A 24,485-nucleotide genomic window follows, 5' to 3' on the forward strand; every position below is an offset into this window, starting at 1 on the left:
TAAACCACCATCACCTCGTTTTTTAATCACCGTCTTATTAGACGAACGATGTATATATACATTTACCTGACCAATAAAAACGTAAATAAACAAATAAATAAATAAATAAATAAATAAATAAATAAATAAATAAATAAATAAATAAATAAATAAATAAATAAAGTGCACCGAAAACATCTATAATGACAAACAGTTTTGCTGTGACATAAATCATAGTTAGAATCACTTAAAAATAGAATTATTCTCGTAAACCAGTAGACGAAAATCTGACAAAAGTCATTCTGACGTGCATGATATTACTGACGAAGTTCAACATTGTTATGCATTGTATATTTCTTGGCCATTCCGCTATCACATCTTGTACTACTTTCGACTACTCGTTCATATATGAACGATAAAAATAATACTCATATCAGTCTAACTTCAATGCAATTAATAATAAATATTAAGTTATATACTTTAATTTAAGTAAATGGGTTTAGTACGTCTCACAATTATTACCTTCATATGTCTTATACGCAGGTGCCGACATTTGTGTATTTCATGTACAGAACTGATTAAATGTATTATATACTAAATGAATAAATAATCACAACCAACGCATATTATGTATGAAAATGGTTATATTTAATACTTACCATAAAAGAGAATTAAGGTAATTATTCTATATAACCAGACGGCACCGACAATGAATCTTCCTCAGTGGAAAGTTTGAATGAAGAGTAGTTAGATGTGTTTTGCTCGAATGTGATGTTTTAAGCTTAGTAATTAATGACGATTATTAGAACTAATTAAAAAGCCATTCATGCGGCTGGTCAAACTGACCTCTAAATAGAGGCATACTCTAGCTTGTTGTGATATGTATATTTTTAAACTGATTATTCAATAAAGCCATGTTAACAAATACATGTTATAAAGCAAACTTTTTGTGATAAATTATGCTAACATAGCGGAATTTATATCTAGAATACTTCGACCCAGACACAAAGCGTAAAGGCTATTACGGTAGTGTTCGATACACGAATACACAAATTCCGATATGTTGGTAGTTTAATAATAGTGGAAATACGACGATAACAAAATCTGTGATGTTTTCCGGACAACAAAAATTGTAAAGAAAATTCCGAAATATATTAAGAATTAAGAACACACCGTTTTAATTGAAAGTAGAATTAAAAACATGTGCACTATGTTATAAAACACATGTATTTTCTATCTAAACACTAGTGTTCTATTATTTTGTGAAAACGTGTTTTGGAAGTTATTTAAACACAGTTTGATTGAAAATTGAGAATATTGTAAACACAAACAAATACACCTTTTTCTTCCGTGTTTTACCGGGAAATAAATGTGTCAATAGAGTGTTCTGCAAGCAGTACTAACTATAGTCTGAGACTCGAACTGGGGACTTGTAAGAAAACATTATGGTATAATGCTAGCTGGATAATCAACAAAATGAGTGTAATTCAATGCACAATGAGATGAGTCATTACATTACCTCCAGAAAATATGTCAAGCACCAGGTTGTGGAAGAACTAATTGTAAACGCTTATGTCTTACCAACCTATGAGTACAGCTGGTATCTAGGCACGCGGTAAATTGTGTACCTCGTGTACTTAGCATTCTCACGTGTGATTTAAATATTTTCCCCGAAAACTGTAAATATAAATGTTTCATAAGTTAATGTATGTTCGTGTTAATGTTAATGCGTAAAGTATGTGTACAGGTGGCATATTCGTTTAACAAGCAACAGTAACGTGGACCGAATGTTTCTATTTAGATGTTCTGAGGAAAGAAATGAAACGTTAGTTATGCTAAATAAACTTGAAGGTATGATGATATTATTACTCCGTTACGAAACGTGTGGAAAGTTTAATTGATAGATTCGGCAGTTACGTACTGTTTTGGTTTTTTCAGCGGCCTCCATTTATTTCATTATGTTCGGGCTGTTACGATATCTGATTAAACTCAAGTTTCTTACTACAATTGCAAAATAAAATTATAGAAATTGAAAATAACAGGAAAACACTGTTGCCTTTGTGTTAATGGTTTTTGTTTATGTGTTCGTTTTCACATTACTTTATAACAATAATATGAGGTTATTATGCGGATACCGCAAAGTATGCACGAAGACAGTACAGCGGGAGTATCATCTGACTCGCAGCGGAGGTCGATGCGACTGCGTGCTGTCTGACTGCACACTTTACGGTATCCTCGTAATAACCTTAATATAATCGTTTCTTTCCAATGATATATAATGGGAATGTCGAAATTCCAAAATCAGCGAAGTTATTTGTGTGGAGCCCGGTCAAACCATGTTGGCAGCCATGTTTATTTTTATTATTAGCGTACGCTTATGCGCGTAATCATTTCATATATAGAATTCGCATTTCCTTATATGGTAGAATGAAAACACCCTGTAAAATACCGCAAAATTGCGGCACGCTGGAATTTATGGCGTTACGGTGACAAGTGTATTATAATAGTATTTATTACATAAAATATTTTTGATTTAAATATCGCATTGCTTGAAACTCAAATGATAATTAATTAAATATTACTTACTAGAATTTGAAAATATTATACTTTTCAGATTTTAAGAAAAAAATCACAGCGGACGAAATGATATTGCCAATATTGAGAATAAATTTTGTCCTGTTAATATGAATTATTGTTGGTTCACTGTTTCGTCTCCTATGTAAGAAGATCTTAGGAAAATGTAGTTTTAAAAATACCACGGGATTTTAAAAAAATTGGGAAAATAAACAATCAAACCAGACGGATAGAAAATTGAAGGATGAATGGAATGGAATAAAATGGATATATGCAGATTCGAGAATTTAGTGAGAATGAGATTGCAAGTGAATTTATTTCTAGGGAGAGCTCGTTTCTCCCAAACTAATGATTTGTTATTTGTCCCACTATTAGTTTTGTTTTTCCCAGAAATGTAATGTGACCGGGATACTTTATTCGGAACAACAATACCACAGGGGGGGGGGGGATTGGGCATTTTGATTTACGTCAATGGAGAAAGAATGTAAAGATTTTATTGTTCATTTCGTTTCAGTTCTTTACTTATCTGTTTTGAATTGTCTATGTTCACAATTATTGGGCATTATATCTACAGTTTCAAGAATTTGAAGTTGGAATTTCAGTAAACAAACTTATTTAGCAGCACAGTCCAGAAAACTTTTTCATGCGATTGTTGTTATTTTTTTTACAACATATGTACTTTTAAATGTTTTAAATATGTCCCAAGTTTAGATACGATTCCTCGTACCGTGATCATAAACACAAGTTTGTTTATAGTAGAATCATTTTTAAAAGTGTTATGATAATAAGCACTTTTCAATACATTATCCCGGTGAACACACTTTACAAAATGTATGCCTGGTGTCTAATAAATCACTTTTAAAAGTGTTGTGATAATAAACACTTTTTAATAATTTTCGAAACGTGTTTGTTTCTATTGAAAACACTTTACATAATGTGTTATGTGCAAAAACATTCCTGAAATGTTGAATCAAAAACACTTTTCATCATATACACGTTTCGTAATTATGCAGATTAAAAGTAGGGAAACTTTAAATGTTTTACCACAAACAGTGATTTTTTTTTAATATTTTAAAAACTCATTTGCGATTTTAAGAAAAAGAATTTATGTTTTTAATTATAAAACATTTAAAGTGGGGACAAAAACGTGTTAGTGCAAGTTTTGCGATAGAATAAAGGCTTTGAAATGAATGTTGCTTGTCCAATTACCAGGTATTTTATTGGCGAGGAGGCTTTTGTCCGGGATGTTTTCTGTTTTCACATGGATGTAATTAATGTAGTTTTAGTGGTTTAATAAAGATATCCTGATTGAATGTTAAAGAAATACGTGTATGTACACGTTTGCTGATTCAACGTGTGGTTTTTATTTTTGCACAGTGACATAATAAAAAAAGATTGTTCAGTCAATAATAGTTCTTTCCACGACGATGCATACGTTTACTTACGACAGTGTTTGTTCCGAAAAAAATGTAATTTGAGCGTCACATTTGTATGGCATTTGTAAATCGAAATAAAATATAGTAAACCTACATATACATGCCATAGTAACTATGAAACGATATAATAGTCTTTAAAGTAGCCAGCGGCCAACGCAAACAGAGCACAAACGGCGGATTAGGTATAGTTGTGTTTTTGTTTTGCTGTGAATTTTACCCATTATGTTGAGTGTTTTGAGTGTTTGAGGTTGTTAATAGTGTGCTTGGTTCTAATGTAGATTTGTTTTCAAACATAGTGCCAGCCATGTAATTAAGTATACTCAAGTATATGAAAACTAAACAATGTTATTAAACAGGAGCGATCTTTTCAAAAAAAAAAATCACACACACAGTGAAAATAAATGGTACAAACTATAGTAACATTGTTGGCAAATTTGGAAATGTATTTGTATTATTTTCTGATGTTCTACTAAGTAGAATTTCAAGATTGGAACTGTATGTATCCAACACTGTCTAAATATAAACAAAAGTAAAAATATTATGTTAAGGTTTTGGGTGCTCAAATCTTATGCAATTAGGCGGGCTGCATTCACATATTGTTACCGTCATACCAGTTCCGTATAGTCGCGATGATTTCCATCGTTATTTTGCCGCTAACGTATTTGTTATTAATTTAGGTTCAATGCATAGACAAGTTTCATGCAAATATTTTGCTAATTGTTGCAACTAATATATAAACGTTCGGAAGATATGGTGAATGACGCAGGCAGTACTGATGAGTTTCAGTAAAATATAAATTTACTCGTAGTGTCACCAATCGCCAGGGGCAAGCACGTAGTTTTCTTATTTAGGTTGATGAAAATAACCTCAAAGTAAGTATGGTAATTTAGGATAGCCATACTGTTTCTATAACGCCGCCGGTTTAGATATATATCACCAACATGATAGTGTACATTTCAATTAACTTCAGCAAAACTCGTATATTATTGCTGAAATGCATGCATACTCGTAGAGATTGTTTGATTCATTTGTTTGTTATCAAGTGGACACAGATCTTTAGAAACATCATTAAAGGTAATGGCATGCATGCATGCACGTGTTTTATTGTATTAAAAGTAGTGTGTGTGTCACAATACAGTACAGCATATATATTGATTTGGTTTCACCCTATTAAAGTGTCATTCTTATTGTACATGTGCAAGTTTACAATATTCTATCCATTGATCTTTATACTTAAACTGAATTAAAACAAAATAGGAATTATACAATCTGAAATGAGAAGCAAGTCACATGATGCTTTTTTTCTGTTTTTTGTGTTATGGAGAGTGTGCTTAAAGCAGTAACATAACCGTGGAAATGGGTCGTACGTCATAGTGATGGCATGTATGGGTCAATGAGTTGTGTACGTTTATTAGATTGTATCAATGTTATATTGCATGGTTATGGTATGCAACTTATATTATTTTCGATGGTGATCCTAATTTGAAGAATGACGACATGTAAGATGACCAAATCATTAGAAAACAAGAATATTTCTGCTATTTTTTTAAATAATTGGTTAGTGTTTGCTTGCAGATATTTTTGCTGGGATCCTAGCCTATTGGTAAAGTGCATTACGTTTTATATGTCGTTTGTCGAAAGAACGAGTAAAGCGCCTTGAACATACGCGGTACAGTATCTTCAACGCCATATGTATCCATCTTCAGTTGCAGTATTATGCCAAATTATAATCCCTTGGCATTTCAGCCACTGATTTTTTGTCATCCATGATTCCATAATCGTTGCAGCTCAAACTGCAGATAAAACAATGTTATATAACCTCAATTTTAAATGTGCAGGGTTGTGGGTGTTTTCTGCCAATTGTCTTCAATGTTTTTCTAATTAATAACGTCAGTTTTAAGGCATTCGTGCATAAACATATAGTTTCAAGGATGACCATTGAAATTGTCTTTAAAAGGAATGTCAATGAGGTCTAAGATTAATTAAGATTAAGGTCTATTAATACAGCTCACGGGTTGTTTTCATTTCCATGCGATATATGCTATTCTAGCACGATGAGTGTGCTTGACTGGGTTTAAATCAGTCGATTATGAAGGTAAAAACCGTATGTTCAGCATGGCAAGCCTGCCAACAAAATTGCTCAACTCAGCGTTCGAGTTGATTGCAGTTGAACATAAATTGGTTGGATTTTAAGCTTCATTTTTCTAGTAAATCAATGTTGTAATTTCCTTGACAATAACAAGAATGACGCCCGTATCCCAGTGGACTACGACAGCCGTGAATGGCCGTGACTTCGTATTCTCTTTATTATTAATTTATCCCTGTTTTAATTGGCATAATAATTAATCATTCGGTGTTTTCTGTGAAAATATATTTATATATTTATATTTTTATACTTATAAATGTATTTCACTTCACAGTTTAAAAGTATTCAGTGCATTTCCATCAGCTTTTTGATTTGTAATTCCAGTTTGCTTTTCAAAATCGATTTGCATCTCCACTTTGTTTTTTGATATTATGGTAAGGTGACAATAACGAAATTACGAAGTCGTGGAGCACCCCTGTTGCAGTAGCGGATCTATCTATCCAAAGACGAGATACTGGAAGAAAATGTAGCAAATTATTCAATAAAATTAAATTATTTGAAAGCCCCAGTAGGGAAGACCCCCACTATTCTGCAATGTACATAGGGACTTTCCTAGGTAATTTGCTCTTTTCCTTCGTATGCTAGTCTGCGACCGCGCTAATTGGGTTAACCTTTCATATGCATCGTCACAAACGAACTGTATCAAAATATTTCCGTGTATATTATACCCATTGCCATGCAACATAACAATATTAGTCACATATATTATACACATGAACTATTTACACGAGGCTTTGCGTTTGTACAGTGTGCATATATATATATAACTATGTTCATAGACCCGGTGATTATGTATCAAAATTGTATGCGTGTCCGTCCTACCTCTATTGGTTCGATTCGCATGGTCGGCTGCACACTCAGCGGTGGAAAAATAGGTACATTCAGCCTACTTGCCAGGTCCGCTGCATTCGTATTTGACAGAGGGAACCTAATGCTTTCTGTTTCGTGTACTGTTCCTATTCTCGGTACACGTAAACGACTTAAACTGTTTCATATGGGCAAACTGGCGTTTCCCCTACCGATATATATATTTATGCTTCAGTTTTGCTATCCTTCATTTTCGCGTCTGTAAATGGGCCCCGGGTCTGTCGGGTCATATGCATCTTAAACCCAATAAATAATGACAGAATAAATAAGTGAATAAATTACGATAATGAAGCAGTGTTTGTTCAGATATTCGAAATGACGAGCGCATTATCACGCAATGTCTCGAGATATGTCAGTTGCTATCGAATATCAAGCGGGGTGGTCGCAAACAAGTACTGGTATACAAAGTAGATATTTGTTCAATAATATATGGCATGGAGCATTTGTACAATTTGTCTTGTTATGAAAGGTAGGTCCAAGTAGTGAAAATATAAATCTCAATTAAAAGATTGACATGAATCAATACGGGAGAACTATAATTAAGTGATGTTAATTGGATTATGTTGGGTTATGATGAATGTGTAACGGCTACACTTACGTTCCACGTTAATGGGTATTCATTGTATATGACAAATCTGTTAGACATATCACAGACACAAATTATACGGTACACATAGTGTGAACAGAAGCGTGAACACCGATAACAAAAGTCCAACCATGGCATAAACCTTTCTTCTAGTGTGAACAAATCGATGTATTAGACGAGGGAATAATAGAGATGCTTTTAGAAAATACAGATATAAACAAAGATTTCTTATCAACAGTTAATGACGCAATAAAAGAAACCGCGCTATGCTGAAAAAAATGTTGTCTCAAAATAATGTTCGCCTATTGAGGGAATTGTATGTAGTTTTATATTACAACTGTGTAATTTCGAGAAGCATTAGATTGTCAGTACTTACACGGAATCTCACAAAAAGTCGAATGATTGATTTTGGGCTGGAATTTTAATGTTTATAATTCAACGTCAAAATACTGTTCTTTCAGATGGGAACATTGCTTTGAATACCCTGAAAACAAATATGATTATCAAATATGCATAGCATATTTTCAAACGTGAAAATGCACCAAACATAGTTTGGCGTTTGTCGAATTATATGCGATGTGTTGACGTAACTATGACGCTTTGACATTTCCTTTTCATGTGTTACGTTTAATTCATGCATAACGTGAAGGTTTCGCGGTTAACGAAAAAAATATCCATTGACATTATACACATCACATACCAGAAATCCTAATGAATGTCAATGATCTACCCACTACAAGAAGTGTACGTAAGAATTAAGCCGAAGTTTTCATGCACAATATAACTAACATGCATATTATACCTCGTGTATCGTGTAAGAATGTCGTTTTATGTATTTCTCAGTTGTTTTTAGTTTGAAAACAGGTCGATAATATGGGAAATGTGAAAAGAATGTATTGCTATCATCAAAGCGTTCTTTACATGTCATAAATGTGCGATGTTTTTCCGCGTAAATGTGTATGAAATAACAATATTCTGGTGCCGGCATGTAAGAAATGTTTTTTTTTAAAACGCAATTAACGTTTAATTGAGTATCACCGTGATGTGCACAGCTAAAATTAATGGAACTCATCCACTTTTGTGGAGGACTTGGATTTGTATAATAATTGACGGGACATTTTGCAAATAAAAGAATCCCATTAGCCGTGTAATAATATATTAAGAAATGGTTTGTACTGAGGTTATCACTGCAAACGACGGTAATAAATTTGTATTTGCACTCGAATTATCTTGTGATTGGTTATTAGCGAGGGACACGTCACGTTCACAACTCATGGCTGTTTTTAAAGATACTAAAACCTTCCTGAAGCATTTCATATAACTGTTAGAATGCTTTATTCACAAGCATTATACATACATTGCTGAATGTCCCAGTTATTTTCGTATTTTTATTGTGAACACAACGAGTATCAAAGTTCTAGAGAATGGATATCATGTCAGGTTTTTATAAGCTATAACGTTTCTGTTTATCGCTGTTATGAAGGCAACATCACAGCTAAGTTTAAGAGGTGACATATACATTAATTAACATGGTAATGCAGCGATAATGTATCTTCACTAAAATGCTGGCATTGCGACTTCGCGGATCGTAGGTATGTTGACGTGTTCCTAAGAGACATATTAATAAAAATAATATTTTCTTACGAGACACATTGACTATGCAAACTTAACGAACTTTCTCTTGGCAATTGTTGCCCAATATCAAGAAAATCATTTGATAACATAAACCTTAGATATCCCTTTAACACGCCTCGTGATTTTCTTACACTCGCCTCGTTTATGCCTGTGTCTATTTCTTGGTCTGGCTAAATTGAGCCACACTTTACAGCATCATATTGGCTCGTGGTATTAGATAAAGGCCGTAGAATGTTCACGATATTGTGCTTGACCCACTGCTCCACAACAATGGAAATGTTGATGATATAACTCTATTAGCAAGCTGTTCATGCAGACGACGTCGATTTTTTTGCAAACAAGATCTCAGCTCAGTTGCTCATAAGTATATGAACTCTTCGTTCCTAATATCACATGGCGTTAAAATTAACGTTACCATTGAACAACACATTCTATTTATCTATCTTGATTACTCCTAATTATACCACATCAGCATTATAATTGCCTTGTGACGTCGTTCTGATTGGACGAGGACGTTAACTGTCGTTGAATCGAGTATGACTTTCCGTCATTAGAAACAAACCTCAAACGTGTGTAACGCCAGGAGAATGACTGGAATAATATTTTTCGCTTCGGAGCGTAATGAAAAACCTGGAAAATCACATGTGTTTTACAGAGAGATGCACAGGAGAATTATACAACGCAATAAAATGTATTTCTGTCTGCAGTGACTCGCTTTTGAACCCAAAAGTAATGTATACCTTCAAAACGTGATCAGGGTACGTCAGAAATTAGTACCTGTATGTTTTTTCATCAAGTCGATAGTGAAGTTTTAGCAAAATATTCATAATCGCCGTATGTTTATTCCAGGGTCCATCTCATTAAATATCTTTTAATATTAATTTCTGGGGGATATCAATAAGCCAGGAACTATATAACCTACGAAGATCCACCTTCACATCTGATTACTAATTACATAATTTGCATATTACTGTGTGTTTTTAGCATACCAGCTGATATCTCAAATATCACATATTTCAGTAAAACTTGGTACATAGACATAGACTCTTTGAGATAAATTTTCACTCCGCTGATATTTAAGTATCTAGTTTGTTAACTGATTAGTGGTGGCTAGTATTTCAAATAGCATTAAGACATTTTAGTGAAACTTGAAGAACACATTCCTGGAAAAAATACTTGAATTGTTGAATCCTTTGCATATTAATTAGCTATTTTGCATACAAATTGCAATCCCAATGTTAATTAGTTTATTATTTTTTTTTTTACAATTTAATATGTTCAAATTACACGTCAAGTGACAATGATGTTTCGGGAAAGCCAAAGGTGAGAATATAGATGAAATCTATTGGTAAATATTTTTTTGATTTTTTTCAAACAAAAAATGCAAAAGAGTAAAAATAAAGATCATACATGGCGAACAAGCAATACAATCAGCTGACACTACGAATTGCGTTCACGTACTTGCAAGGATTACATTATAAGCCCTTTTGATGCCAAGGGTGACTACCACCACAAATTGCTTACACTTGTTTGAATAATTTGTCATAGAAATAATAATTAATAATAGTATTTGAACATGCTCATTGTATTGTGGTTTTGATTACGACTATATATCATCAGATAATTTTAACTCGTCGTCTTTATATTTTCCTGAAAATATTGTTCTTTTTTGTGTTCGTCGCCATTGCAAGATATATGTCATGTATCATTTAGACTCAAACGATAATCAATATATTATGTTACCTGCAACATTAGCAGACGACCAGACTGACAACATGTCGTATCACCCACTGAATACTAGTCTAAAATATACGAGCGATTTGTGCGCAAATTGAGCAGTGAATAAACACGAGTGGTGTATGTTCGTCACGGTTCTCGTTCGGCAAATTTGATACAGAAAATATAGAAAGACAACTGTATTTTGAGCAATAGGGTGTGGGAGTGTTTGATGTGTAAAATCATGATTTTTTATTCACGTATATACATCAATAAAAACATGCCTGTAAAATGTAGAGTACAAAATGAGTATAACCAGCTACGACCAAATAACTTCAGAAATGCTAACAAAAATCAAAAACTGATACAAATGAAAAACAAAAAAACGTCCAACTTGTAGGTCATTCGCCTAAATGAAAGTATTGACAAACGGTATTTTCAATGGTCAGATTAGTCAAATAAAGGTTAATATAGCGAAACCAGTCGTCGAATGATCACATGGACAAAAGACGAACAACGGTGTTTAATTAATCAGATTATTCAAAAAAGGAAAATGGCGAAACCAGTCGTCAGGTGATCACTTAGAAAAACTATATCCACGCTTTCACAAGGGGTATATGGTGTTATAGTAGCATTTTTTGTAACATTATAAGAATGTCTGAATTACATACGTTATTTTTTTTTTCATTTTTTTTATCCTGCTGCTAATCTAAATTACTATATATAATATAGTACATTGTATTTAAAAATAAAATAATATTTTAAACGTGTGATGAGGTCGCCAAGGTTTGTCCTGCTCTCAGATGATCATATTGTACTTCATAGCTGGTCGGTATTGAGAGTCTGAATATCCCACTCGGAAAATGTCGAGGAAGAGAACAGTAATTTTTCGAATTATCTGTCGAGTTGCTTTGTGTTTTGTGAAAGTTGGACGTAGAAAAATAGAATTAATTAGAGCTGGTAACATTATTGAAATGTATCCATGAAAAAATACATAATTAGAAATTCGTGTAATACGTCACGTACACAATCTCACGCAAGTAACGTGGCGGGTATATCACAAATGTAGTCTATAATTATTTGTATTTCATATCGGTATACAAGTTAGAGAATTATAAATAAATAATTCAGTATCCCAAACAATATACCTTTATGTTTTATTACCTTTTCATGTCATACAGGTGTTAAAAAATAGCAGCAGAGTGTAGTGATATAGTGACACCATGACACAGAATCAACATTTACCTGCGGCTGAGACTTCAGGTTTTATTCCTATTGTTTCCTGGGTTCTTCGAAAAGACCCATGACTCCATTGAACTGTAAAACATTAACATTGCGTAACACATGTACGAGTACACGAAGCCCAATATAACAAGCCATGTATAACACAGTCCCCGTTATTTATCAAATATTGTATCTGTGTCTGTCAAACGAGTACTTGCCCATATTGAGAAATATTGGTTTGGAACAGCATTAATTGAAACAAAATGGCCACCAATCGGCCATTTTGAATACATCTGTGCATCTAAAACATAATGTATAATGAGTATTCAAAATGTGAACATAATCAGTCAAAACATGTCAGAGATATAACTATAGAAGCGCATTCATTAAAACAAAATGGCCGCCAGTCAGCCATTTTGAATCCGATATGAAAAATAAAATGACGTGCATCAAGGACCCATAATGTTTAATGTATATACCATGCTTGAACAAAATCCACCCATAAACGCCAAGATCCGGTTTGAGAAATGTCTGATTGTTGGTGATTTTTTAGCACAAAAATGGCTACTATTTGGCCACTTTGAGTCAGATAATCAAACCAATACATTTGTATATTTACGACATAATGTATATATACATAATGAATATATAAAATTTGACAATAATCATCATGGCAGAGATACGGCAAAATGGCTGCAAGTCGGCCAATTTGAATCCAATCTGAAAAATAAATGGCCTCCATCAAGGTTCTATAATATCCAACGTATGTACCAAGTTTGATTCACTCGGACATAAACTTGTCTCGAGTCCTGAAAAAAACACGAAATTAAAATAGTGTTCACATTTTCAGCTTCAATTGTCATTGTATAAAACGCAACTAGTTGCTTTGTGTATGAATGTAATAAAGATGTAATTTCATAAGCTTACACAACAAAAGATTATAATTTGGGATATGATTTATTATTTTCAATTTCTTTGAAAATATGTCTACGGAAATAGAATGATTGTGAATTGAGCAAAGTTAAATAATCTTACCACATAATAATAAACATATGTTTTTGTAGTTACTAAGAGATCATACAACATAATTACAACATTAGAAAAATACTCGTGGTGCTACATTAGTTTTGAATTTTACAAAATGATCAACCCGTGCACTTAATAATATAATGCAATCTTGAAAGTTGTATTTAGTCCTTTTTTAGTATTATATTTACCTACTTTATTCCGTCAATGCTAGAAAACAATTTCGTTGCTGATTAAACCGATAAATCATGAAAGCCACTCAACAATGTCTAATGCATATGCTTACTGATTTATACCAGTCTCAATTTAAACTCGGCAATGACAATCAATAATTTATTTACTACAATATCCGCGCTATCTACCTGTTTTGCCATATAGTAGATCATATTAATCAATATATTTATTAATTTATTGTCCTATGTTGCCCTATATATAATATAAAATACGGGAAGTATCTATGCCATCACCAACTCTGGACAAATGTACGATAGCATAAGATGCACTTCTTCAACTATAACGCGGGTATTCATGTGAACATTGATGTTCTCAAACGACGAAATTACTAAATCCCATATATCTAGAAAACGCACTCCAATACCACCAAACACACGACGTATCATTCTGTTCATGTCATAGAAGACCCAGTTACTACTATGCACACTTTGCTCTATAGATTCATTGTCACGCGGATGTGATAGTTTTATCAGCACTATTGATTTGGGACATCTTGACAGTAGACTTTTCAAGGCCAATTTAGCATGATATATTCTTTCTAAGTACGCCCGGTTTGTGAAGGCACCAAAATGATATGCAAAATTTAAAACGATAACATGGTTTGCTGTAGAGCAATTCAACTGCGAGATTCTGTCTAGACGATCACTGTCTAAAACCCCTTTTTTGAATCGCATGACAGCATTCGCTACCATTGGAAAAACAAAAGTAGAGATAATATGTTTTATTTTGAAAGTATTCCTTAGTACCATTCCGATTTGGATTAACGTTGAATCACCGTAAAGAATAATCTGTTTATCAGCTAGACATTTGGCTGCCTGGTCTATCGTCCACTGCTGACTTTTGCATACTAGAGGCACAAATACAGATCTGTTGTACCAATATCCATCGCTCAGAGGTATACGCAAGTCTGCAGCGCATGGTTTCAGTTCGTCTGGTGGGAGCAGTGCATCTGGTATGAGAATATGTTTTAGAAAAGAAAATGGCAGCACAGGTCAGACAGACATGAATATATTCATTCAACAGTTATATATTATAATATATATTATATATCAATATTAAATAGATTGCATATTATATAAATATGTATAACTTCAAAATCGCCATACCTTCGATTTGTAATTGCAATGATGTCTCAGACGGTTGAGGTTCGTTATATTTTCTGCGAAATTATGAAGATAGTTTTCATGAAACATAATGCTTGCACAACAAGCATTTACAAAAGCATTTCCTCACAATAAATAGAAAACAAGTTATCAGTTTATGGAATATAATAAATGCATTAATTTATTTAGTGTATTGTTTGGTATCGCCCTCTGGCCTGTTGCATCATCAAAATCCTAATTGATGCTATTATGATTGTTCATTGACATTTGTGTGTTAAATGATTTAGTAATATGGAAAGGAGAAGTGTTTTTCAATTTGTACATAATGATACATTTCAAGATGAATTGCACCGGTTGGTATGTATGCAGTTAGTTTATAGACATGCAATATCGTCCACTGCTGACTTTTGCATACTAGAGGCACAAATGCAGATCTGTTGTACCAATATCCATCGCTCAGAGGTATACGCAAGTCTGCAGCGCATGTTTTCAGTTCGTCTGATGGGAGCAGTGCATCTGGTATGAGAATATGTTTTAGAAAAGAAAATGGCGGCACAGGTCAGACAGACATGAATATATTCATTCAACAGTTAAATGAATAGCCACTTTAAAATAGAATCGTAGCCAGATTAAGCTTCCTCAATTTGACTAAAACTACTTACTTTGACATGCGCAGTTTTGAGTGGGTTAGCAAATTGTGGAATTGCACTCACATCTCACATGGTTAAATTACATGTTTTGGTTTCAAATAATATATCGTACCATTAAATGGTATACTTTTAATTATGGCTTAAATATGACGGCATATCCTAAACAAAGGTCAAGGCGAGGTGAGGTTTTTTTTTCATTTTTCATTTTTCCAGACTATATCAAAGTCCAAGGGTTGTGACCATGTTCAAATGCTACCCAGTATTTAGTTAATTCGGCATTCCATTCCAACTCGTACTTTCAAATATTTGCAGAACAGGGCTTGCTCACAGTGCGACGACAAACTGATGGATAAATGCAGCGAACAGTGCAAATTAATTCAAGAGCTTATTAAACAACGCGCTATAATCATATGTCATCATTGGTCATTTAAACGCATTTTAAAATAAACATCAAGTAATGAAAGTGACCATCGAGCCCCGGTATCAAATAATTCGACATACCTAGGCGTATAATACATATATCAGCTACACACACATATCGCTTATAAGATAAACACCATACTAACCTGTCAAATATATAATCTAAGTCGGAAACCAAAGCAGCAGCTGCTACATTGAGACTATTAAGCTTAATAGTAATGTTTTCTATTTGGTCACAATCAAAGTACTGTGGTTTATCACATATTATAACCGTTTTTCCCATTGCATGTTGATTGACATATTAACACTGATTTATCCACACGCCTTCATTAATTAACTCACAGTGGCTGCTTGTATTTAAAGTCCCGTTTGTGTACGCGGCTTTGTATGTTATCAGTTTCTCTTTATTTTTTATCACGTTCTTCAGAAATTGTACACCCTCCCTGTTGAGCGCGAGGCTAATTGAAATATGTGCGTTACCGGTCCAGGCAGCATAATAAAACACAGAGTATGTACCATTACCATAGTCGATCACACGACCAGCTGTACTTTTATTGAGAGCCTTACTCGACATTACCACAGAAAAGAAATATCCTCCTCTGTATCTGGATCGATCATCATCATCAAACGTTACTATGACCACATGAATTAACCCGCCTTTTTTAATGTCACTTCGCCCGCCGTATAATGTAACCCTATATCATTAAATTGAAAACACGTATGTATTAACCGTAAATAAGTGTTGTAGTCGACCATGGAAATCCGGGTAATGTAAATTAAATGTCACGTTGACAATTAGTTGACAAAGATGTGTTTGAAATACCGCGTATATTATAAGATATGTAATGATTGGGTCATAATTGGAATGACATCCCAAACACTTGTACTGCATTTGCATCTGTGAATATAAATTTATAATACAATTCAAAGTCGTTTCACTTGCACAGTTGGACAGAATAAAAAAAAAACATGCTATTCATCAGAAGCTGAAATCTACAAAGCACATCTTGACCAATCAGAGCGCTTCATTACATGCCCAAAATTATAATATTTGCATGGGGCATATTTATATAGATTATATTTTTAAATAAACTACAATAATCTACCTCTGTCAAGTGACATAAATTCGCATATTTGCCGAATTTCATGCCGTTTCACAGTTTTAATAATCTTAGAAATATTTTGGGATTTCCTACGATACTTGACTAATTATTTTGGATGCTCCATGTAGCAGACCAACACTTGTTAGCGCCAGCCTTGTTCAAGTCATTTTCCATGTCCCTTGAACACTGTCTGAACCCTACTCTATACAATTCTACATCAAATGCTTCAATGATGTCAGGTATTTTGCAAAAAATTGCTCATACCGCCATATAAGACATCCGCCTGAATCTTAATCTAAATATACGTTATGAAGCGGAAATCAAGATAAGGCTTAAAAATCACCCAGTGATGTAGATCACCATGCAAACACATATTTAAGGCACTAGAAATGACTGGTATGCTAGAAAAGTGTCACGAGCCTCGGCCTGCCAGCGTCTTAGCCGCCTATGATATTAGTCGTCTTTGATCAAAATCATGGAAATAACGACGTGGTACTCGAGTGAAAGCGCCACTCAAGGGACCACCCACATGTGTGTGGACGTCACAGTTAAATGTCCCGCGGCCAGTCCCAGTGAAAGTGAAACTTGTTGACTTACTGAGTGCCCTTTCTCTAGTATTGACTATCCAGATGGAAGGTGAAAAATAAAAAAAAAATCATAGGAAAGAAAACGAATCTAAAAAGCTAGGGGGAAAGCATGAACCAAATGATACAGTTTGAATATTGTCAGAGCGGCTAATGTCGTCACCTGAACACGTGCGAGACTTGAGCCTCAAGCGATGATAACAACAGACGCTAAAAACAAAAAAAAGGCTCATGGGTAGACGCTTGTTTGTAAACAATGACACGCTATGGCCATCTGACGCATGCGCAGGTGACGAGTCCTCCGCTTTAATATCGAGAGACTTGACGGAGTCGCTGATATGATTGGCTGAGACGTCAAAATGCATAAATTGCATTGGTGAACACATGTTGGTCGGACACTAAATTAAATTACAGAGAATAAGTCAATACATTTACGTAATCATGAGTAGAAGTGAACATGATTGATAAAGGTCAAATGATTCAAGTCATTTACTCATCGGTTCTGCTTCTTAGCTAGTAGCTAGTAGGAAGGAAACTGCTGAAGTTGCTATTTTTGACACATATTGACATGAACGTGGCGAGCGAATACGTCACGAAGTCATAGGTGTGCTCTTTATTCACCCTGCCCCCGATCCGCGTTTACGTCAGTGTGAACATTAATCATTAATTTTATTAATCATTGTTATATTTAATTGAAGCTTTCATCGCAGTGATCATACAGTCTTTTTTCATGATGTTTTTTAGTTGATGTAGAGAATGGTATTTGGGGACTAGATTGACACTGGATAATTGATTAGGTGGCGTGTTTCAGCCTGAGACTCGGCAGCGGTGCCATCAGATATTTGTAGTTGAGTCAAAACCTTTTTTACTGTGTGTCGACTTTATGGCGGCTGATTTGCATTCCGTTTGTATCAAATCGTCAAGAAGCGTCTTTTAGCAGTCAGTGAGTGAGTGAGTTTTTTTTTTATTTTCATGTTTGAGTTTTCGAATTCATGTATTGCTATGTATCGAGTGTGTTTGAGTTGCTTGTAGCTATTTGTTATCTACACGCTGTATTGTTATGTGAGTTCATTTATTTTAGGTTTAACATTTTCCCACCATATTCTCAAAGCGTGACAAGGCGTGAGTATTTCACAATATTTGTCACACCATATGGAGTTGTAGTTATCTTCAAATGACAGACAGATTTTAAAAATGCAGTGATCAGAAATACCCGAGATGTTGCATTGACAAGAGTCAAGAATTTTAAATCGCGTAGCGGTATATGACGAAAAAGAACCAGACAGATGATGCGGTTCAGGAATACGTATATATGCCTAGCAGGTATACGTAATTGTGAATGCCTAGCATGTATACGTAATTGTGAATGTCTATCATGTAATAGTAAATGCCTAGCATGTAATTGTGAATGCCTATTGTGTAATGGTAAATGTCTAGCATGTACTGGTGAATGCCTATCGTGTAATGGTAAATGTGTAGCATGTAATGGTGAATGCGTGTCATGTAATGGTGAATGCCTATCTTATAATGGTGAATGACTATCATGTTATGGTGAATGCCTACCATGCTATGGTGAATACGTGTCATGTAATTGTAAATGACTATCATGTAATGGTGAATGACTATCATGTAATGGTGAATGCTTATCATGTTATGGTGAATGCCAATCATTTAACGGTGAATGCCTATCACATTGTGGTGAATGTTTATCATATATTGGTAAATGCGTATCATTTAATGGTAAATGCCTATCGTGTAAGTCTAGCTACATATCATGTAATGACAATAGCCTATCATGTAATTGTGAATGTCTATATCATGTAATGGTGAATGTCTATCATGTAATGGTGAATGCCTATCATGTAATACTGAATGCCTATCATGTAATGGTGAATACCTATTATGTTATGGTAAATGCGTATCAAGTGGTGATAAATCCCTATAATATAATGATAAATTTCTATCATGTAATGACCAATGCCTGTCATGTAATGGCGAATGCCAATCATGTAATGGTGAATGCCTATCATGTAATGGTGAATGTCTATCATGTAATGGTGAATGCCTATCGTGTAATTGTGAATGCCTATATCATGTAATGGTGAATGTCTATCATGTTATGGTGAATGCCTATCGTGTAATGGTGAATGCCTATAATGTAATGGTGAATGCCTATTATGTTATGGTAAATGCGTATCAAGTGGTGATAAATCCCTATAATATAATGATAAATTTCTATCATGTAATGACCAATGCCTGTCATGTAATGGCGAATGCCTATCATGTAATGGTGAATGCCTATCATGTAATGGTGAATGTCTATCATGTAATGGTGAATGTCTATCGTGTAATTATGAATGCCTATATCATGTAATGGTGAATGTCTATCATGTAATGGTGAATGCCTCTCATGTAATGGTGAATGCTTATCATGTAATGGTGAATGCCTATCATGTAATGGTGAATGCATATTATGTAATGATCAATGCATATCAAGGAATTGTGAATGCCTATCATGTAATGGTGAATGCCTGTCGTGTAATGGTGAATGCCTATCATGTAATGACCAATGCATGTCATGTAACGGCGAATGCGTATCATGTAATGGCGAATGTCTATCATGTAATAGTGAATGCCTATCATGTAATGGTGAATGCCTATCATGTAATGGTAAATGCTTATCATGTAATAGTGAATGCCTATCATGTAATGGTAAACGCCTATCTTGTAATGGCGAATGTATATCATGTAATGGCGAATGTCTATCATGTAATAGTGAATGCCTATCATGTAATGGTGAATGTCTATCATGTAATGGTAAATGCTTATTATGTAATAGTGAATGCCTATCATGTAATGGTACATGCTTATCATGTAATAGTGAATGCCTATCATGTAATGGTGAATGCCTATCATGTAATGGTAAATGCTTATCATGTAATGGTGAATGTCTATCATGTAATGGTAAATGCTTATCATGCAATGGTGAATGCCTATCATGTAATGGTGATTGCCTATTATGTAATGATCAATGCATATCATAATATTGTGAATGCCTATTGTGTAATGGTAAATACCTATCATATAATGACCAATACCTATCATGTAATGGTGAATGCTTATCATGTAATGGTGAATGCCTATCATGTAATGGTGAATGCCTATCATGTAATGGCGAATGCGTATCATGTAATTGTGAATGTCTAACATGTAATAGTGAATGCCTATCATGTAATGGTGAATGCCTATCATGTAATGGTGAATGCATATCATGTAATGGCAAATGCCTATCATGTAATGGTGAATGTCTTTCATGTAATAGTAAATGCCTATCATGTAATGGTGAATGCATATCATGTAATGGTAAATGCTTAACATGTAATGGTGAATGCCTATCATGGTATGGTGAATGCCTATTATGTGATGGTAAATGCGTATCAAGTAGTGATAAATCCCTATAATATTGATAAATTTCTATCATGTAATGACCAATGCTTATCATGCAATGTTGAATTCCTAGCATATAATGGTAAATGCCTGTTATGTGATGGTAAATGCCTATCACGTAATGGTTAATGCCTTTCATGTATTGGTGAATGCCTATTATGTAATGACAAATGCATATCATGTAATGATAAATGCCTATCATGTAATGGCGAATGCCAATAATGTAACCAATCAATCAATCAATCATTTATTTCTCATAATAAAATAGAAAAAAAAATACAATACTACAGAAAATATTGTGGCAAGTGAAGAAAATTAACTAGAAGTTAAAAGCTTTTATCGTTAACACCTCAATTTGTGGCAATAATATAATATTAAAAGTATACTGAAACCAATTAAACAATAGTAATATATGTTTTTGTTCCATATACAAAATATAAAACTTAAAAATACAAATAAAGAGAGTAAATACACAAAGTAAAATTAACAATATGAAATAAGTAAATATTAATTATTTTAAACATTATATTTTATATCAATGGCTAGCAGTGAGGGATTTATTATAATTATAATTTTACAGTTGTAAGTTGTTTAAGTTCTGTAACTCAGTAGGCATGTTATTCCAAAGTTTCATACAATGTCTTTTGATATTAAAGTCTGATTTTTGAGATTTATGATAGAGGAAATGAATTTGATTTTTTTGGCGAGTATTGTGATTGTGAATTGTTTTATTAGTATGTAGGAAATTTGTGAAAGAAACCAGGGAAAGATTTTGCAGTACTGACACTTAAACTGTGCTGTTTGTATTTTATTTATCTCAAAGTTAGTCAGAGTATTTAATCTCTTAAAAAGGGGTAGACTACTTTATTTATAGTGCGATTGTGTAATCATGCGAAATGCTTTTTTTGTAAAAGATACAATTTTGGGGTTTTTCCCCAAACTATGTTATAATAATATAAATGGGGCAACTTTTTTTGAAGACAAGATTCTGGCGAAATATTTTTAACATAATTCATTATACCAACACCTTTGGCAACAGAGGTAGTAACTTTTTTTAATATGATGAGTCCAATTAATGTTTTCATCAATTATTGTCCCTAGAAATTTGGTGTCTTTCACTTGCTTTATTTTAGCTCCATTTATATAAATATGTAGATCCATTGGGCTGTGTTTTTTATTTTTATTTGAAAACAGTATAAAGTTTGTCTTTTTAACATTGATGTTTATTTGCAGATAACCAGTTTGCTATATCAAACGATAAATGCCTATCATGTAATGATAAATAACTATCATGTAATGGTGAATGCATATTATGTAATGACAAATGCCTACTATATAATGACAAAAGCCTATCATGTAATGATAAATGCCTATCATGTATTGGTGAATGCCAATAATTTGATGGTGAATGCCAATAATGTATTGATAAATGCCAATAATGTATTGATAAATGCCTATCATGTAATGATGAATATCTATCATGTAATGGTGAATGCCTATCATGTAATGGTGACTGCCTATCATGTAATAACCAATACCTATCATGTGATGGTGAATGCCTATCATGTAATGACCAATACCTATCATGTAATAGTGAATGTCTATCATGTAATGGCAAATGCCTATCATGTAATGGCGAATGCCTATTATGTAATGACAAATGCCTATCATGTAATGGTGAATACCAATAATGTAATGACAAATGCCTATCATGTAAAGATACATAACTATGATGTATCTTATAATGACAATCATGTAATGTTGAATGTCTATCATGTAGTTGTGAGTGCTTATCATGTAATGGTGAATGCCAATAATGTAATGACAAATGTCTATCATCTAATGATAAATAACTATCATGTAATGTCAAAATCCTATCATCTAATTATAAATAACTATCATGTAATGTAAATTGACAATCATGCAATGTGGAATGTCTATTATGTAGTTGTGAATGTTTATCATGTAATGGTCTATTCCTAACATGTAATAATCATTTACCATCTTATAATAGAACATGCCTATCAATCTGTTGCGAATGTCATGTAACGGTGAAGGTATCGTGTTATATAAAAAAGAGTGTATATCATGTTGTTGTTAATTGCAGTCAGGTTAAGGTGAACGCCTATAATTCCATAGCGAATGCATATCACTTAATAACAAGATGATAAGATATCATGGGTATTCACGTGTTGTATTTAAGTTAAGAATCAAGGAAGATGTACTCACCATATACAGATTACCAACAGCCACAACTAGGATTATTAAAATACCACAATGACGCATTCTCAATATGTTTCTCATGCTGAATTTAACTGTATGTAGATCATCAGTGGTTCCAACACGAAGGCTCATATAAAATTAAAACACTATATTGGACGTTTTCGCTATAGTGCTAGGTCGCAATATGTAGTACATATGAAAGTGTCTGCTTACAACTCTTCCAATGGGGATTTGGAAAACCTATTTTAATCCTATTACAGTTCATTTGTGTTTAGTGCCAATTCCCTTTGTTAAATAGAAAAACAAATATTTCGTTAGTGATTGTGAGCTCTCGTGTGATTGGTCAATTCATGGATAGCTCTTCCAATACCGTAGTATACTCCCTGTTAATTTGGGCTCTATGGAGAAAGGTTTTACTCCGGGATTACGTAGGAGAGTTATGATGAGCACTGGAAAACTTACATTCATTTTTAAACACAATTGATTAAAAAGTTTCGATTATATTGATAGGTTGAAGATTGTACCAAAGTCAATAAAAGAATAAATAAATAAATAAATAAATAAATAAATAAATAAATAAATAAATAAATAAATAAATAAATAAATAAATAAATAAATAAATAAATAAATAAATAAATAAATAGAACGGCATGATTCATACCTCCCACAGACAGCACCAGTAACTAACGCCATTCTCTCGAAAAGTAATTATTTGTTGCCTACACAAGACGATGAACAACTTATTATGTGTTTTAACATCACGTCATCTATTAAAAATTCAACCCTAGGCATGATAATTTCATCTGAATTGTAAAAATCTGTTCTCAAAAATCTAAATGAACACAACCTCATCGGAGCCCATTTTCTACTCTCATCATAAGCCACACTGTGTCTATTCAGGCCATTCTTGAAAACGTGTGGTCCGGGGTACACTCTGACCCATGCCATGGACTTCCTGTTTGTAATGATATATCAGATTAAATCAAATTAAATATCTCATGAAACCAAATACAAATTATTCTAAAATAACCGACAAATACCCAATTGATTCTGGATTCATTGTCCCTGGAGAAAGAAATGAAATTTGCGATAATCGTCGAGCAGGTCCGGGTTATAACTTTCGGTTGAGCAATACAACAGTACTGATTGAACCGAACAGCATATCATTTTTGTTTTGTTTTGGCTCATTTAAAAAATACGAACAGTGTCAATATCCAAAACTGCATTTTTTTCTGTGTTTGGCGTACTTCAGAATGAAGGCCAGTTGTATGTCTAAAAGGACCTGCTTATTCCTACCGAATGTATAGTAATAATTTCGCCTAAACCTCCTGTTTTCTTCTTTTCTATCGTTTTTCAGTCACCTTTGCATTCGCTGGTTGAATAATTTCCGTTTTGTTTTCGACCGCGCAAACCCGGAAATGTCGCTCGTCCTCTCGCTCGCATTTTAAGTACAAGGCTGTGTTGTTTCAAGGAAAGAACATCAATATTTTCCTCGTCTCTCTGCATTGTTTTAAAATGTCTTGATAATCATA

Source organism: Saccoglossus kowalevskii, chromosome 5, assembly GCF_978046115.1.
Source record: "Saccoglossus kowalevskii chromosome 5, keSacKowa6.1, whole genome shotgun sequence".
In the NCBI taxonomy this organism is placed as follows: Eukaryota; Metazoa; Hemichordata; class Enteropneusta; family Harrimaniidae; genus Saccoglossus; species Saccoglossus kowalevskii.